Source organism: Dipodomys spectabilis, unplaced genomic scaffold (genome assembly GCF_019054845.1).
Source record: "Dipodomys spectabilis isolate Male_0828 unplaced genomic scaffold, ASM1905484v1 ptg000056l, whole genome shotgun sequence".
Lineage (NCBI taxonomy): Eukaryota > Metazoa > Chordata > Mammalia > Rodentia > Heteromyidae > Dipodomys > Dipodomys spectabilis.
In genome coordinates, this window is record NW_024870733.1 from 223171 (window position 1) to 240158 (window position 16988).

Below are 16988 nucleotides of genomic sequence, written 5' to 3' on the forward strand. Positions count from 1 at the left end.
ACAACTTTATAACATAGTTCTTAAACCTAGCATGGTGCCATCTTAATCCCTTAATGTCATGCTTTGCTATGAGAATTGGAAAAGTCTAACCTCTGGCATGGGCTGCAGTCCATGATGGTAAACAGCATCTGGAGAGAGTAATTACTTCAGAGCTAATCGGACTGACCCAGACTGGAAGTACGAGTTAGGTGGTGCAGACACATGGCCCCTACTCCCCTATTCACCTAGACCAAAAGCAGGAGTATGGTAACACAGGCACACAACCCCCACTCACTCAGACCTGAAGCAGGAGTGAGGAAACATAGGTACATGGCCCCCACTCACCCAGAAATGAAGCAGGAGTGAGGTGAAAAGGGCATTAGCCCAGACTCATCCAGCCAGGAAGGAGCAGTGAGGTGGTGCAAGCACATGGCTCCTATCCACCCAGACCAGAATCAGCAGTGAGGTGACACAGGCACCATGATCCCTACTCCCCTACTCATGCACACCAGAAGCAGGAGTGTGGTGACACAAGCACACTACCCCCCACTCACCTAGACTGGAAGTAGGAGTGAGGTGACACGGGCACGGGCCCCCAAGCAGCCAGACCAGAAGCGAGAGTGAGGTGGTACAGGCACACGGCACCTACCCACCCAGACCAGAATCAGGAGTGAAGTGACACAGGCATGCAGCCCCAACTTATCCAGCCAGGAAACAGAAGTGAGGTGATGGTCTCATGACATACCATAAGAGCCTAGCATTCTATGGTGGCCCCCTTCTCTCTCGGCCTTTGTGAAGGGTGGCTGGGTTTCATGATGCACTCCAGAGGTCAAGGGGCTGGAGCTAAGGATGCTGCTGCCATCCCCAAACCGGTACTGCACCTGCTGTAGCTATGGTAGCAAACTTAATTAGTTCTAATTCACAGAACATATACTATGAACTATGAGTTTCTTCAGGTACTGTGTGCCACTTGCTAGTCACTTAATATTATAGTTGCCAATGTCTAAGTGCTCACTGACCTGTAAATATGCTGGAATGGAAATCCTACTATCACTGCTGTCTTCTAATTTCTAGGAATGATGATTTTGAAATGGCTCTTCTGGAGAGAAGAAGAGGGGACATAGACCCAACTATTCAATAGTGCCTTTGGGTGACACTTTATTGGCCCAAGAATGAGTCGACACAACTGGTATCCAGGTGTTTTGGGTTAGTCTTTTGGGTCATGCTTTCTGTTTGGCCTTGGAGAGTCTTAAGCTTCTCATTGTAGACACAGAAGATGGGAAAGTAACTGCCAAGGCTTATATATTCAGGAGCCATTTACTTTCTGCCCTTCTGAGATGGCATCTTACTACATAGCCAAAATGGTCTTGAACTTACCAGGCTTCTGCTTAAGCCTCCCAAGTGATGGAATTACAGGCTTGCCATACCACACCCAACTTTGTGTCATGGGCCATTAGAAATAGAAAATTCATGACATTTGTGCTGTATCTACTAACAAACCTGTGCAAAGATCAAATAACTTACAACCCAGTTGTTAAGAATATAGACTCAGATTCAACTGAATTTCAAATTCAATTTTGGTTATTTACCTGCTTTTGGTTAAAGAGGAAGACACTTTATCACTGAGCTTTATTCACTTGTACAAAAATGTGGATGGAGCCATGGACAGATGGCTCATGCCTATAATCTTACTCAGGAAGTTGAGATGGAAAGATTATGTTTTAAACCCAGCCCGGGCAGAAAAGTCCCTATGAGATACTTAGGTCCAGTGAATCACTCAAAAACCGGAAGTGGGGGGCTAAGAAGTTGGCTCAGTGGTAGAGTGCTTGCTTTGCAAGCATGAGGCCCTGAGTTCAATTCCTCAGCACCACATAAGCAGAAAAAGCTGGAAGTGGTGCTAAGGCTCAATTGGTAGAGTGCTAGCTATAAGCTGAAGAGCTGAGAGACAGCGCCCAGACCCAGATATCAGGCCCCATGAACAATAACAACAAAAAATCAACACAGAAGTGGGGTTGTGGCTCAAGTGGTAGAGTGCTAGAAAATGGATCAGGGACTGTACCCAGACCCTGAGTTCAAGTACCACAATGAACAAAAAAAATATGTGATTGGATAGTGGTATTTTCCATCTCCTAGGTTTATGATTATTCAATAATCAGAATTTATTGAGCATTTCCTATGGAAAAGAGGTATTTTTCCTCACCAGCAAGTGATTTATGATGCTGCAGAGCATGCAATGGAAACCCTCTACTTCAGTGGAGAATTGAATGTGAATTTTGTGGGGTCCTATTAGAATAGCAGGTCAGGAGCAAAACTGATAAGGATTCAAGCTCTCTGTTAAACCATACTGTAGCCATTTTGATTTTTGTTAAAGGAATAATTGATTTAGACATTGGTGGCTCATGCCTATAATCCTCACAGCTTAGGAGGCTGAGATCTGAGAAGCATGATTTCAGGCCAGCCCAAGCAGGAAAGTCCATGAGACTTGTCTCCAATTAATCAGTGATAAACCCAGAAAAAGAGGTATGGCTTAATAGAGTATTATTCCTAAGGAAAAAGCTCTATTTAAGCTGCCCTAACCCTTCAAGTCCTATGTTGGGACATTACCACCTACAATGCTGCTGGGCCATGCCTTCCCTTGTATGTGTACCTACAGCCAATAGGCTGTTTAGCCCTCGACTTTTGTGGTGGCGTGATTCGTGTATGGAATATACTGCCCAGAAAAAAACAACTATGATATAAGCAATGTTTGACAAGGTGTTAAATCCAAAGTTGTAATGGTAAGGATGTTTTCTGTTTAACTTTTTTCTTTAGTTAATTGCTTTTAAAAGTTTGGGCTGGGAAGGTAGCTCAGTGGTAGAGTGCTTGCCTTGCATGCCTGAGGCCCTGGGTTCAATTCCTCAGCACCACATAAGCAAAAAGAAAAAATCCAGAAGTGGTGCTGTGGCTCAAGTGGTAGAGAGCACTAGACTTGAGCTGAAGAGCTGAGGGACAGCACCCAGGCCCAGAGTTCAGGCCCCACGACCGGACCCAAAAAAAGAAAAAATAAAATAAAATAAAAGTTTATCTTCTTATTTGATTTACTCCAGGAAATCAAAAGTTAATATTTGGGACTTTTGGTGAAATTTGAAACTAGGCAAGTAAGAGCACCCATTGTCCCCAAATTCATCATTTGAAATTATTAAAATTTTATTCATATGTTTTAGTCGTCAGAAATTTGAGCCAAGCATGGGAGCTCACATTTGTAATGCTATCTGCTGTGTGTTGACTAATGCAGAGAGGACTATGATTTGATGCTAGCCCAGGCAAAACATTCACAATATTGGATCTCAATCAATATCTGAAACCAATGCATTGTGCTTTTTATTTCATCTACTCAGAAAGGGTAAAAAGAAGGATTGTGGTCCATGATGGCCTGGTCATAAACATAAAACCATACCACAAAAATGTCTCAAGCAGAGCTGGGTGCAGGTGACTCATGCCTGTAGTCTTAGCTACTCAGGAGGCTGAGATCACAGTTCAAAGCCATCCCAGGCAGGAAAGTCCATGAGACTCATCTCCAATAAACAATTAGAAAACCAGAAGTGGTGCTGTGGCTCAAGCAGTAAAGCATTAGCCTTGAGCTGAAGAGCTCAGGGACAGCACCCAGGCACAGATTTTAAGACACATGACCAACAAAAACAAAAATGACTAATGCAAAAAGGCAGGTGTATGGCTGAACTGGTAGAGCACCTACCTAAAGTACATGAGGCCCTGAGTTTAAGTTCTAGGATAAAACCGAGGGAAGGATGTGAACATATGGAAGGAAGAAAAGAAGGAAGGGAGGAATTATTCTGTATATTGTACTTGTCTAGTTATTTCATTAAGGTAGCTTCTCATTCCTTTTTCTTTTTTTTCTGTCAGTTGTGGGGCTTGAACTCAGGTCCTGGATCTTGCCCCTAAACTTTTGTGCTCAAAGCTAGTGCTCTACCACTTTGAGTTACATGGTCACTTATGGGTTTCAGTGGTTAAATGAAAATAAGAATCTCATAGATTTTCCTGACCAAGCTGGTGTTGAACCTTGATCCTTAGATCTCAGCCTTCTGACTAACTAGACTTACAGGTATGAGCCACTGGCTCTGGGCACTCACTTGTTTTCTTTCTTTCTATTTTTTATCAGTCATGGGACTTGAACTCTCGGTGCTGTCCCTGAGCTCTTCAACTGAAGTGAAGCACTCCACCAGAGTCCACTTCTAGTTTTCTGATTGCTAATTGGAGATAAGAATCTCATTAGCGATGTTCAGAGGCAGATGGCAAAGGAGAAGCTGGAGGCTAAACAAGCTCCAGCATAGAAAGCAGTTTTAGTGTTCCAAAACACTGTTTAGTGAACAGTCCTAGGCTACAGAATCACCCCAAGTGTGCCATCAGGTACAGAGAGTTTGGCCAGAGAGGGAAAATCCACACAAGGAGGCAAAACTGAGCTCTTGCCGGTAGCCAAGGCTGCAACGGATGTGGCGGCAGTGACAGTGGCCGTAGTGGCCATACCTATAACAGAGAGAAACAGCACCAGACACAGAGGGTGAGCAGATTCTACTCATCACCAGCAAGAACTGACAAAGAGCAGATATCTTCATCCTGCAGATCACACACCAGAGACAACTCAGGAAACAACACTCTGGAATGAGTAGAAACCTGACATCCTCACTCCTTCTCAGGGAGCAGAGGAGGGAAAGCCATCCCTCCCCAACCACCAGAGATCTCCATCTTCCATACTGACAAAGGCCCCTCTGAGCAACTAGCTACAACTCAGGCCTTGGAAGAAAAGAAAAGAGTCATTTAGCAGGTCACAAGAACCTGACCTAACCTGCCAGGCTCAGCTCCACCCAGGGGAAAATCACCCAGCCCAGACAGAGGAAGATCCGCCTCCCACCTTAGGAGAGACTTTCTTCACTGTGTAAACAGAACCAGAGGCTGCCCCTCCCTACAGCAGCCTAGAAAATCAACTAAAATTCAGTAAACACAAACCCTGAGAATGGAGCCAGGCTGGGCTCTTGGAGTGTCTCTGGAGCTAGCCCCTTAGGGAAAAGCTAGTTTGCTGAAAAACCTCAACCCTACCCAGAACCTATCCTCATCACAGCATCTCGAAACTAGAGGAAACAGCCATCTCCCTGTTTTGTGATACTCAAAGCAGATCTCCCTCCCATTGAACTAGCCTGGAAAGAGGATCACAAAATCCTGGGTAAATCACAGCATTTTTCTGCCTGCTCAAACAAACTGACTTAAGAATCCAATCAAGCCACAGGAAAACCAAACACCACAAGCAGACCTGAGACTGCACCAAGAGACTGGTTATGGACACAGTGGAGATAAAGGATATTCCCATCCCCTCTCCAAAAAATAACTCTTTTTGTACCTTTTTAAAAATTGTTTTCTATTAATCTTTCTTTTCCTCTCATAATTTTTATTTTAGGTGTATGTGTGTGTGTGCTTTTTTTTATATCTTCTGATCTTTTGGTACTTTTTTATTTTCTGTTTTTTACTCTTTCTTTCTTTTTTGAGTGACTTAATTGATATTCTGCTCATCCCCATATATATACCCATCATCAATTATTAGACCTTATACCCCATGGTATATACACTTAATCCAGAAATTTATTACTCAATTCATAAGCTCTTAGGCATAATTCTTTAGTAGCAATATTATATCTTTATACCTATATAATTTCCTGTTTGTCTGTTTGTTTTTTGCTGGGCATGGGGCCTGAACTCTGGGCCTGGGCACTGTCCCTCAGCTCTTCACCTCAAGACTAGTGCTCTACCACTTTGAGCCACAGCGCTACTTCCAGCTTTTTCTGCTTATGTGGTGCTGAGGAATCGAACCCAGAGCCTCATGCATGCAAGGCAAGCACTCTACCACTGAGCCACTTTCCCAGCCTTAATTTTTTAATAACTAATTTTAAGCACTTTTATTTTTTAGTTTTTCATGTCTCCTATCCCTCACCTCCTCTGATTTTATCCTTCTCTCAATACCATTTCTTTAAACTTACATAATTTTTAAGTGTTTCACTGTTTAAATTTAAATTTTTATTTCCATTTTTCTTCTTTTCTTTTAAATCATTCTCCTATCATTCTGTCTAATCTATTTCTCTCTCTCTGGGATAAGAACTTGGTTAAATTCACTCTCCTTTTACCTCTCCATAGCCCTCTAATCAGTGGTATTGCTCTGAGGAATTACTGTCAATGTTGCCACAGTGCCTAGTCCAAGGCCTCTCACAAAGGCTCCTAAACCAACCTGGCTGAGCCTCTGTGTGAGTTAACATCATTGAACAACTGCGTTCCATGGTTTGTGAGACATTCGCTTCTGAGATCATATGCACATGAGGGCCCAAGAAGAGAGTTCCCTGGAAGGAATGTCCTAAAATGCAAAACATCTACTAGGGCAATGGAAACCCATGGTTGGGCATGCTTAATTTTTTAACCTGTGCACTGAATTAACAGGAACACATTAAGACACACTAAGAAACCCTGATGTAAAGGATCAGAAGGGCTGAGGGGAAGGGAGCCGCATGCTCAGGAATACAAATGGAGCTTACAAGCCATTGCAGGCTCTGACTTTCTATGTTGAAGTTAAGATTAACAGGCAGCCCAAGTTTCTAAGAACTCATTGTCTAAGCTATATGCCTCTTTCAGAACTTCTTTCCCTCCTCTTGTGTTTTGAGAACAACAGTTAGTACTGTGTTTCTGTCTCCTAGGGGCAATTTTTCTCTTCACACAATGCTTAATGTAGATAATAGGAAGCTGAAATTAAAGTTAACAAGTATGAAATAGCACACAGTGCTTGCCCTGAATTCCTGGACCTAAAAAGTTCCCAATACTGAGCACAAAGTAATCATGGGTGTATCCTAACAACCTCCACTGAATGGAAAAATTTGAAAAATTTTCCCAAGGCAGGTATTGTCCAGTACAGTAGTTACCACCTATAACCCTTGTTATTAGGATGGTTGTGATCTACTAGAACAATGAACTTGAAACTGGGCCAAGACGAGACAACTTATTGTTGCTAGAAACGGGGGAAGACAACTAGGAGAATGTTTCTCTGGCACAGACATGGATATAATTACAACAAAGTTCTAAATTGTGGCTCATCAGCAAAGACTATCAAGTCATATCTCAATAAAGGTAATAACTAAACATAAAAATTAAAAAAACTATTTGGGTTTCAGTACTAACATCTTTTTAAAGGTGTGTGTATGGTGTCTCAGATTTTTGTATGGGGCAGCATTGGTTCTTAAAAATCATCCTATTGGCACTATCTTTAGGTTTCCCATTCAAGTCTGGTGGCATTCTAGCTGTACCACTTGAATCACACAATTTCTTGACTTCTGCTGGTTAACGAGATAAACATGTAAGGTATATGTCAACCTTGGTTGGTTTCAAATTATGATCTTCAGATCTCACTCTCTGGAGTAGGTAAGGCTATAGTAGTGAGCCACTATGCTCAGCCCAGTATTTCCAGTAAGTTACTTAATCTTTCTGAATCTCAGCTTCTTCTTGTGTGGAAAGTGAACAGAATTATTTTGTGGATCTTAGAATCTGGTGGGAGTTATGACTGGGAATAGGAAGTATAAGTGTTCGGGATGTGCAGACAGAGCCTGACAATCTCATAAAACTACTGATATTTATATTGAAATGAATTAAAGGAATTGGAAACGATGGATTTTTCTTTTTTTGTTTATCCATTTCTGGGCAGTGAGGGAGCCACAGAAATTCAAGGAGAACGAGGAAACAAATGCAGCAGTGATACACTGTAGATATTATGTTGACAATCAACTATACCACTTGTGGGCAGGGAAAGGAGGGAAAAACAGAGAGAGAGCAAAGAAGTGATGAGATTATGGAACATGAAATGAACTCATTATCTAAATTACAAAATGGTGACCCGCATGTCCACTACATTAACAATAAAAATTTTTAAAAGTCCAGGTTGATGATTCTCTCCTCCAGTTTTAGTTAGAGGCCCTTGAGATACAGGCCCACCTATAGAGTTTTCAAAGGTCAATTGATATGATAATTAATATAGAGCCAAAATCTCTTAACAAATGTTATAAAAAGTATTTCATTCATAGTACTTCTTTCTGTTTGAATGGAGATTCTATATGTTATTAGCAGAGCTATATTTTTTACTTTTTGTTTTCAATATTTGTCAACTGTTGAAATCCTTCTTGAAGCTTTGGGACAGAGGTCTGCTATATCTTGGCACCCTGCCCCTAACTAAAATAGTAATCAACCTTTGAAATTAATTTACTTGTGTATGAGTTTGTTTTATTTTTTTATTCATTTATATATTTATTTGTTTATTTATTTATTTTTGTCGCTGGTGGTGAACTCTGGGCCTGGTCGCTGCCCTCAGCTCTTCAGCTCAAGACTAGTACTCTACCACTCAAGCCACAGTACCACTTCTGGCTTTTTCTGCTTACGTGGTGAGGAGGAATCAAACCCAGGGCCTCATGCATGCAAGGTAATCTGTCTACCACTGATCTACCTTCTCAGCACCTATGAGGGGTATTTTTGTGCACGGGTCTATCAAGGAAATTTATTCAGCAAATGTATTCATTTGCCACTAGACATTAATTATGAATTATCTGATAGTTAAAGGATAAATTGTTAGCATTTTTACTAGGAATTGTTTGTCTTCCCATGCTAAAAACATGGAGGAGGGTATTTTAAACTAAAACTACAAAAGAAATTTAAGATCTTTGTGCTAACAAATGTGTGCAGTTATTACATTAAACAGAAAATTCAAACTTCATGAATACAGAGCTCAAACTTCTTATACTACTTATTTCAAAATGTAAATTAAAGGGAAAATCAGACAGGGGATAAAATTTATATTGTATGTTAATTTTTAAAGAGGAAAATAAGATCCTAGCTGGCAGATTAAAGGCAAAGCAATATCAGAGCCCTATCTGCTCAATAAGAAATAAGAAGCTTATTTGAAAAAAAAAACTGCAAAGTGCACATCCGGCAAAGGCAAGCAGTCAGAGCCTACCACAAACACAGAAATACCATATATCTCAGAAAAAGGAAACAAGTTCAGACCAGTGATCATCCTTATCCCTGATTTCAATAATACATATACACCCCTTACACACACACACACACACACACACAATGAATGTATGCAACAGCTCAACCTACTCACATAGACTCAACATGAATCAAAGATCTTCCTGTAATATTTGAAACTTTAAGTTTCAAGTCATGTAAATAATTGATAATAGATGCATAAATAATTATTTTCCGAATAGCGCTCTGCTATGAAAATGAGAATTCATGATGATTATAACTACTTAAAACATCTCTGAATCTCAAAAAAAATTAAACAACACACAATCGGAATTTTGGGACTGCATTTCTACCAGCTATTCTGCAAAGGCTTAATAAGAAGATACTTATGAGATTTTGTGTACCAAAAATTAAATACTAAATTCAATTAATACCTGAGTAAGTGAAGAGAAGATGATCAGAGAGACCTATGCTGCCTCCCGTTCTCAGCCAGCTGTACACTGTGGCATCTTTGCTTCTGCTGGACCTTAGTTGTCTTCTCCAGTGCAGTGGCCACACTGGGGTTGGATTGGGCATGGTAGGGAGATGAGTGTAGGCCACATGGGAGGCCACACTGGGGTTGGGGTTTGGTGCAGTGTGGAGGGGAGAGGAGGCCTTGGCAGAAGCTGGTGAAGCGAGAAAGAGGCAGGAAGCCAGAGGCTCAGAAAGCAGCGTGCCCAAAGGCTGCCTGATTGTGGAGAGTGTCTGTGAGGAGGGGTTGTTGGGGCGGATCCCATGGGGCCTGGTGGCCTGGTGAGAAGAGGAAGGAGTCTCAAGTACTGCAAAGGAGGACAATGAAAATTAAGATCACAGTGGCTGAACAATTTCAACAACAAAGGTGGGGACATGGAGGTAAACTCTGGGGATGGAGAGGAAGGCAGCACTGGGCCAGTGGCGTTCAATCCTTTCTGGACATACCTGGAAGTGTGTGAGGACTGGCTCCACCACAGCTTTGGCCTCACTTGACTTGAACGGGCACCCGGAATGGTCACCTCAGCCTCAGCCTGCCCCAGAGAGCCAGACTGGCATAGATGCTGAAGACCAGGCAGTGGCTGGGAGGCTATGCGCAACAGGGTGGAGGAAGCATGGCTGGTGGGTGCAGCTCCAGCCCAGCCAGGTCCAGGGCCACCGGGGAAGTTCGGACTGTAGATCTAGAACAGGCAGTGTGCCCCAGACCAGTGGGACTTCCAGGGACTTGCGTGGTGGCCAACACGTGCATGTTGGGAACTTCATAAGCATGGCCCAGGCATCTCCACGGAAAGGTGCATTCATTCCTGTGCCTCTCCTGTCTTCTGGACTCTCGCTGTCCTCCTGCTTCCTGCTGATGTACCAGGACACAGACCCCTCCAAACGCCAGCAGAGAGCCGTTGCCAATGTAAATGCAGGAGGGTCGTTTATTATGGCTCGAGCTGGACTCACAAATCTTCCCTGACACAGCAGGTCAAAAATTGTGAGCCCCAATCTCTTGTTCAGCATGGTTTTTTTATTGTGTATGAAGCAGGTGGAAGGATCATTACAACACTGATTTTGTGATAGGTCGGTGGTTCGGAGTAAATCTAGTCTTAAGTTTATTGGTTGGGGAATGATCATTTCCAGTAAGGGCAGGGACTTTCTAACTTAGCAGTTACAGGATAGGTTAAATCATACATAGCAAGCATATTATAAGTTGGGGTAGGTGGGGCCAATCACAGGAATGCTGAGGGCGCTATTCCTGGATTATTTCCCGACCTACATTGCTTCCTGATAGAGTTGGGAGATAATCGGTCAGGGCAGTCTGAGATTCCTGGACAGATCAGGGCTGTCTGATTTCTTAGTTATTTTTACTGTTACATTTTCTTAGAACATGAACTGACACTCTTTTTCCAGTAGCAGATATTTTCCTTAGAGTTTCTGAAATCACTGCCAACTTATTTGTCCTCTCACTGACACGTCCAACTACAGGAGTCAACTTCTCCACGCTGATGACAGGCCATCTCAGAGGTATTCACAGGGCTGTTTCCTCTCTCCATCTCAGGCCTTTCTACTGAAAGAACATCCTTACTAAAAACTTTTTAGTTGTTTCTAGTGAGGAAGAAAAGTAAGGCCTAGTTGCAGCCATGGAACCAAGAATTGAGGACCATGGCTAGAGCAAAACGCCCTGAGAAAAGATGGATTCATTTTTGTCAAAGACATAAGTCTCTATGGGAACTCTCATTCTAACTGATTTTTTTCCCAGTAATATATTCACAGAATATGTAGACTATGTAATGAATGAACAATGACATATGCATAATATTTGCGAATATGGAGGGAATTAAGAAAAAACTGCAATGGCCAGAAGTAACTGGTTCCTTGAAAGAGAGCTGGTAGGTTCTTTGTTTGGCCTCTAAGCCTTTTAGCACAGTATTTTGTATTGCATTCAAACATATGAAGTTCTTAAAATGTAAAATCAGGACAAATAGTTAAAAATAAGGAAATTTTCCTAATAAAGTATGACAAACTGCATCTTTCAATTCAGAAGTACTTAACTTGAAATTTTTCTCACGTTAAATTGCCTTTTGTTCTACCTAAGAGTTGATATTCGAAAATTCCTAAAGAGAATTTTTTTTTCTTTTCTTCCTTTTTAAGGAACCATAGTGAGGTCCATCTGTTTCTGCTGTGAGCTCTTTTTCCACTTACTGCCCAGTTGCTGTCAATACTCATCCCCGTATGAGACAAGCACCTCACATCCTGCGTTGATGATATGACAGGTTTGGTAGAAGATCTACCTGTCGTACAGAAAGGCCCTCGGATTCTGATTCTCAGCTTACCTGCCACAGTTCATATACCTAAAGTTGAAGCAGGCACAGGAAGGAAACATAAGAGGGTAAGTTTCTGCTCCCTTTGGATCTACTCCTAATACTCATCCACTCTAGAACTCTAAGTGCACTGTTTTCAAAGCCCAGTTCCAGACTTCTCTTAATCCTTATTTGTCAAAAATAGATTGATTTCCAGATTCTCTAAATTGAGTTAAAGTTTATGTCATAGATTTGGTTGGGGACGTGTACTCTGTTTCTAGATTAGCACACATCATTTGACATTTGGCCCAAGTAATTTTCCTTAGATTGGACTCACTCATGCACCTGTCGCCACTATGTTCCCATAGAAATTCAGAGAACCCTTTGTCTTATAAAGACAATAGAGGGAAATTTGTTTATTCATGATGTCGTTTCATGATAAGACAATGGTTCCCCATGGCACAGGGCTGCAGGACATATCACAGACCCACTGCTTTCTGAACCTCACCACTGCTCCAACTCTACTTCTACGTGTTTGAGTGTACCCTAATAGACTAAAGTTCTTTCCTGTAGGTTGTTAGGGCACTATGTAATTTGCAAAAACTAGGAAGAAAAATTATAGTTAAATACTCCTACAATGAAATTGTCATTTCTGTCTCCACATGTGTTTCGCAATTACTCAGGGAATATGATTTATTCAACTACTGAGGGTAATTCTTTGACTCGTATACAGTATGTGCTTTATAGATGCAGGATCTATGAATGAAGTTAGGCCCTTTGCTTTTTCTTCTGATGTCTTAATTTTGTCTCTCATGGAAATCTTTATTTTGATACAGTACACATATATATGCATACATACATGCATACATACATACATACATAGCAGAGCTAATGACTGAACTCAGTAACTAAACTTAACTCTTGCAATACAATACTCTACCACTTGAACCACTAGCCCTTTTTGTGTTGTTTATTTTTGAGGTATTTTTTGTCTGTCCAGGGGCTTAAACTCTGTGCCTGAATGTCCTTCAGCTCTTCAACTCAAGGCAAGCGCTCTACCACTTGAGCCACAGCGCCGCTTTTGATTTTCTGGTGGATTATTGGAGATAAGAGTTTCACAGCCTTTCTTCCATGGGCTGGATTTGAACCATGATACTCATATCTGAGCTTTCTGAGTAGCTACTTCCAGGTTTGAGCCACCAATGCGCAGTTTATTTTTGAAGTATTATTTCCCCTGCTGTCCTGGGTTGCCATCCTGCTTGTGCTGGCCTGGGTTGCCATCCTGCTTGTGCTTGCCTGGGTTGCTGGAGATACTTCACTTTATCCAGCCATTGTACTTCCACTGTAGCTGGGATAACAAATGTGCACCAACGTGCTCAGCCATTGGAAGTAATTGGGGTCTTATAATCTTTTATGCTAGGACTGGCATCAGACTGAGATCTCATCATCTCTATCTCAAAAGTCCAAATTAAAGGTTGAGCTATGGAACCCAGCTATACTATTCATATTTTTATTTCTTTTCCCTCAAATATTCATAATTTTGAAAGCACCAAGTACAGCAAAAGAAAAATGGAGATATGGGAATCCATTGAGAAAGGTGTGATGATCACAGTGCAAGTCTTGTGAGGAGAATATCTTCTTAGGAACCATGAAAATGACTGCTGGACTCACTCCAGATGGCCGGGGATTTATCTTTTGCATCTACACATAGCGGTTTCTCCTTTTTGTGATCTGAGTTTCAGAAAGACAAGCTAAAGGCTTTTGAGTAATAATCAGCAAAATCACATTACTTGAGTCCAGTGATGCTCTTTGAGCCTGCATGGATTCAGCAGTTGTGAACACATAGGATGCCGTCTACACATCTGAGGGGATTTATCATAGTCCTAAATGAGGCTCCTTAAGCATGGATGCACTTTGCCTCTAACACACTCTGTTTATATGCACTATACTTTGATCCTAAATCAGAATGTCCATGTTTATGCAGATTCCACAAACACATACAACTATTTTGTCCATGTCCTAGCAATGTTTCATTGGAGGCACAGGGGGACACATGGAGTTAGAGAAAGTGGGGAAAGGGAGGGCATTTCTTACCATCCAGGAGTACCTATTGTCTGCATCTTCATCTTCTATGATCTAGCCCTCATAGGGGCTAAACTGCAAACCCAATGGCAGATCAGATTCCTCATTCCATACTCTAAGCCCAGCCTCAGGAATACTATACTGACGAATTCTCAGCCCAGTGGGCAGACTGAGGACTGAATGGTCATAATGCCCCTTGTCCACCACATTGTCTCTTACAAATATAGGTGGCCCATGAACAGTGTAGCTGTTGATGAAGAAGTTCTGACACTGCTCACAATCTCAGGCAAGAGCAGCAAAAATTAGTAAAGAAATATGTACATTCAGGGGCTTGGAAGGTGGCTCAGTGGTAGAGCACATGCCTTGCATGCCAGAGGCCCTGCGTTCGATTCCTCAGCACCACATAAGAAAAAAGAAAAAAAGCTGGAAGTGGTGCTGTGGCTCAAGTGGTAGAGCGCTAGCCTTGAGCTGAAGAGCTGAGGGACAGTGCCCAGGCCCAGAGTTCAGGCCCCATGACCAGACCCCCAAAAAATAAAGAAATATGTACATTCTCAGATTTAACAATCATGAGAAAGAGCACAGAATGCATATCATTGTCACTTAGTTCTTCATGTGAAGTTACTAGAGTAAACTAGTAATTGAGGGCCGAATGACCTGATGAATTATTATAAAAGCACATTTGCCTTCTGTTTGACCAAGCACAGAGGGTTACTTACACAGGTAATCATCATCCTGGGGTTTACGGATATCTCCATAAGCATAACTCTTTCTTTCCTGTAGGCTGTATATGCTCATTTTTACCTCCTTTTTCCTACGTCCATGTTAAAAATCAATGGTTAGTTAAGTTGGGGATCAACAATGTTTGTCCCTATTTCTTCAAAAAAGTAAAATCTCTTACTACCAAATTATCATCTATTCTTCTCACATACTCTGGTCCCCCATTAACCTTTGACTCAGAGATACAAAGACTTCACTTTAACATTAACTACAGGTTTCTAATTCAATTTTAAGTTTTGACCATTCCCATTTTCAGGTTTAATTTCTACTTCATTAAATTTCTTATAAAGTGGTCATTGATGAATTTATTCATTCAGAATATTTGTTGAGGTTATGTTAAGTATTGAGCAAAGACCTGGACATACAGGATTGAAAATGTGTGGTCACAGATTTATTAGACACTTTGCGTGTATCTATTATTTTACCTTTTACTTATCGTTTTCAGACAACATGCAGGCTGTACATATTTTTCTTGCCAGTCCTGGGGCTTGAACTCATGGCCTGGGCACTCTCCCTGTGCTTCTTTTGCTCAAGGCTAGCACTCAACAACTTGAGCCACATTGCCACCTCTGGCCTTTTCTGTTCATGTGGTTCTAAGGAATAGAACCAAGGGCTTCATTCATACAAGACACATACGCTACAACAAGCCACATTCCCAGTGCAGTCTGTGCATCTTTATCCATGTTCTTCAGATTAACATTCAGAAGTTCAGGGAGATTGTAAAATGTGTCATGGCGTAAGTGCCTCCATGTGGATAATAACCCAAGTGTGTAACTTCATTGTCAAATTCTTATGTGCTGCTCATTGGAAACCTAATTACTAGTTCCACAGCTTAGTTCAGCCTATGTTTGAACTTTCCAAAGTCCACCTCACATAGTCAGATTACTCTCATCAACCTTGCTATAATTTCCAAAATTAGTAAATTTCCCAAGTTATTTTCTCTTACCCAAGTTTTGTTTGCAGTATTGTCCTTGTGTATTTGCTTCTCCAGGAGTGAACACTGGTTTCTGTGCTTCTTCTAATCCACTTGACTTTGAGAAATTTATAATTCCTGAGAACTTCTTCAAACTAGGTTCCTTACCTAAGGTTGTCTTGGGCATTCCCTTCAATGAAAGTCACATATAGAATTAGAATCTAATTCCTAAGGCTTTCATCTCCTATCAGTTTTCTCTCAAATCCATATAAGTTAGACTGAGGGAGGGAGAGCACTTGAGAATACAAACCGAAGAGCAAACAAGGTCTGTGAATGAAGGAAATGAAGCTTGGAAGAAGACATGTCTAATGGAGACATTTAATGAAAGAGGACACGGGGAAAGTGGAGAATTACAAAACTTGGCTGGAAAAAGATATGACAGAGCAGTGAGAATAGGAAGAAATTATTGGCAGAAATCTATATGGACAATTAAGTACATTCAAATTGCAACTAGGTATAACAGATGACTTTGAAATTAGTTTGACTTTTTTCTATGTAATTTTGCCTGAAAAAGTATGTACCATCTAATAATTGTATAAATTGGTATACATGTCTGTTTTTGATGTGATAAGGTAAAAAAAATGTGATACGGTAAAAAAAGAAAATGTTCATCAGGCAGACTATAGTGACTCGTGATTGTAATCCTAGCTATTCAGTCGGCTGAGATTTGAGGATTAAGGTTGGAAGCAAGCCCAAGCAGTAATAAGACTCATATCCACTTAACCACCATAAAAGCCAGGAGTGGTATTGTGGTTTAAGTTGTTGAGTGCTAGCCTTGCTAGCACAAAAGGAAGGATCTGGAACAGTGATTAGGTGCTGATTGTAAGTCTCAGGCCCAGCACCAAAAAAATTTCACCAAAGAATCTTGTGAATTATTAAAATACAGCATCAATGGGACTAAGCATTTCTTTCTGCTTTTTTTTTTTCCAGTCCACGGCCTGGGCCCTTTCCCTGAGCATCTTTGGCTTGAGGCTAGCACTTTACCACTTGAGCCACAGTGCCATTTTCAGCTTGCTTTTCCTGTTTATGTGGTACTAAGTAATCAAACTGAGGGCTTCATGCAACCATGCAACCATGCAACTATTAAGCTACATTCCAAGGCCCTAATCATTTGTTTTTGAGCTCTGATATAAATTTACTTTCTGTGACATCTCTAGTTGAAATAAATTAGTTGAAATTGAATTTGAAGATGTTAACTTCAGTATTTCTCGAGCCTGTTACTTTTACTTAAATTTCCAAACTGATTAATTATTTCATATATTGATTATAACTTATTGTTTATCCTGAAAATATTGAGGGGGGTTCAGTTGAGACCTCAGACATCTGAAGAAAGATCAGTT

The 16988-nt window shown here is 41.2% G+C and overlaps 1 pseudogene; it reads right to left on the reverse strand.

The window, feature by feature from the left end:
* Positions 1–220: 220 nt before the first annotated feature.
* LOC122108309 lies at positions 221–15127 on the reverse strand (annotated as a pseudogene).
* Between the last annotated feature and the right edge of the window lie 1861 nt (positions 15128–16988).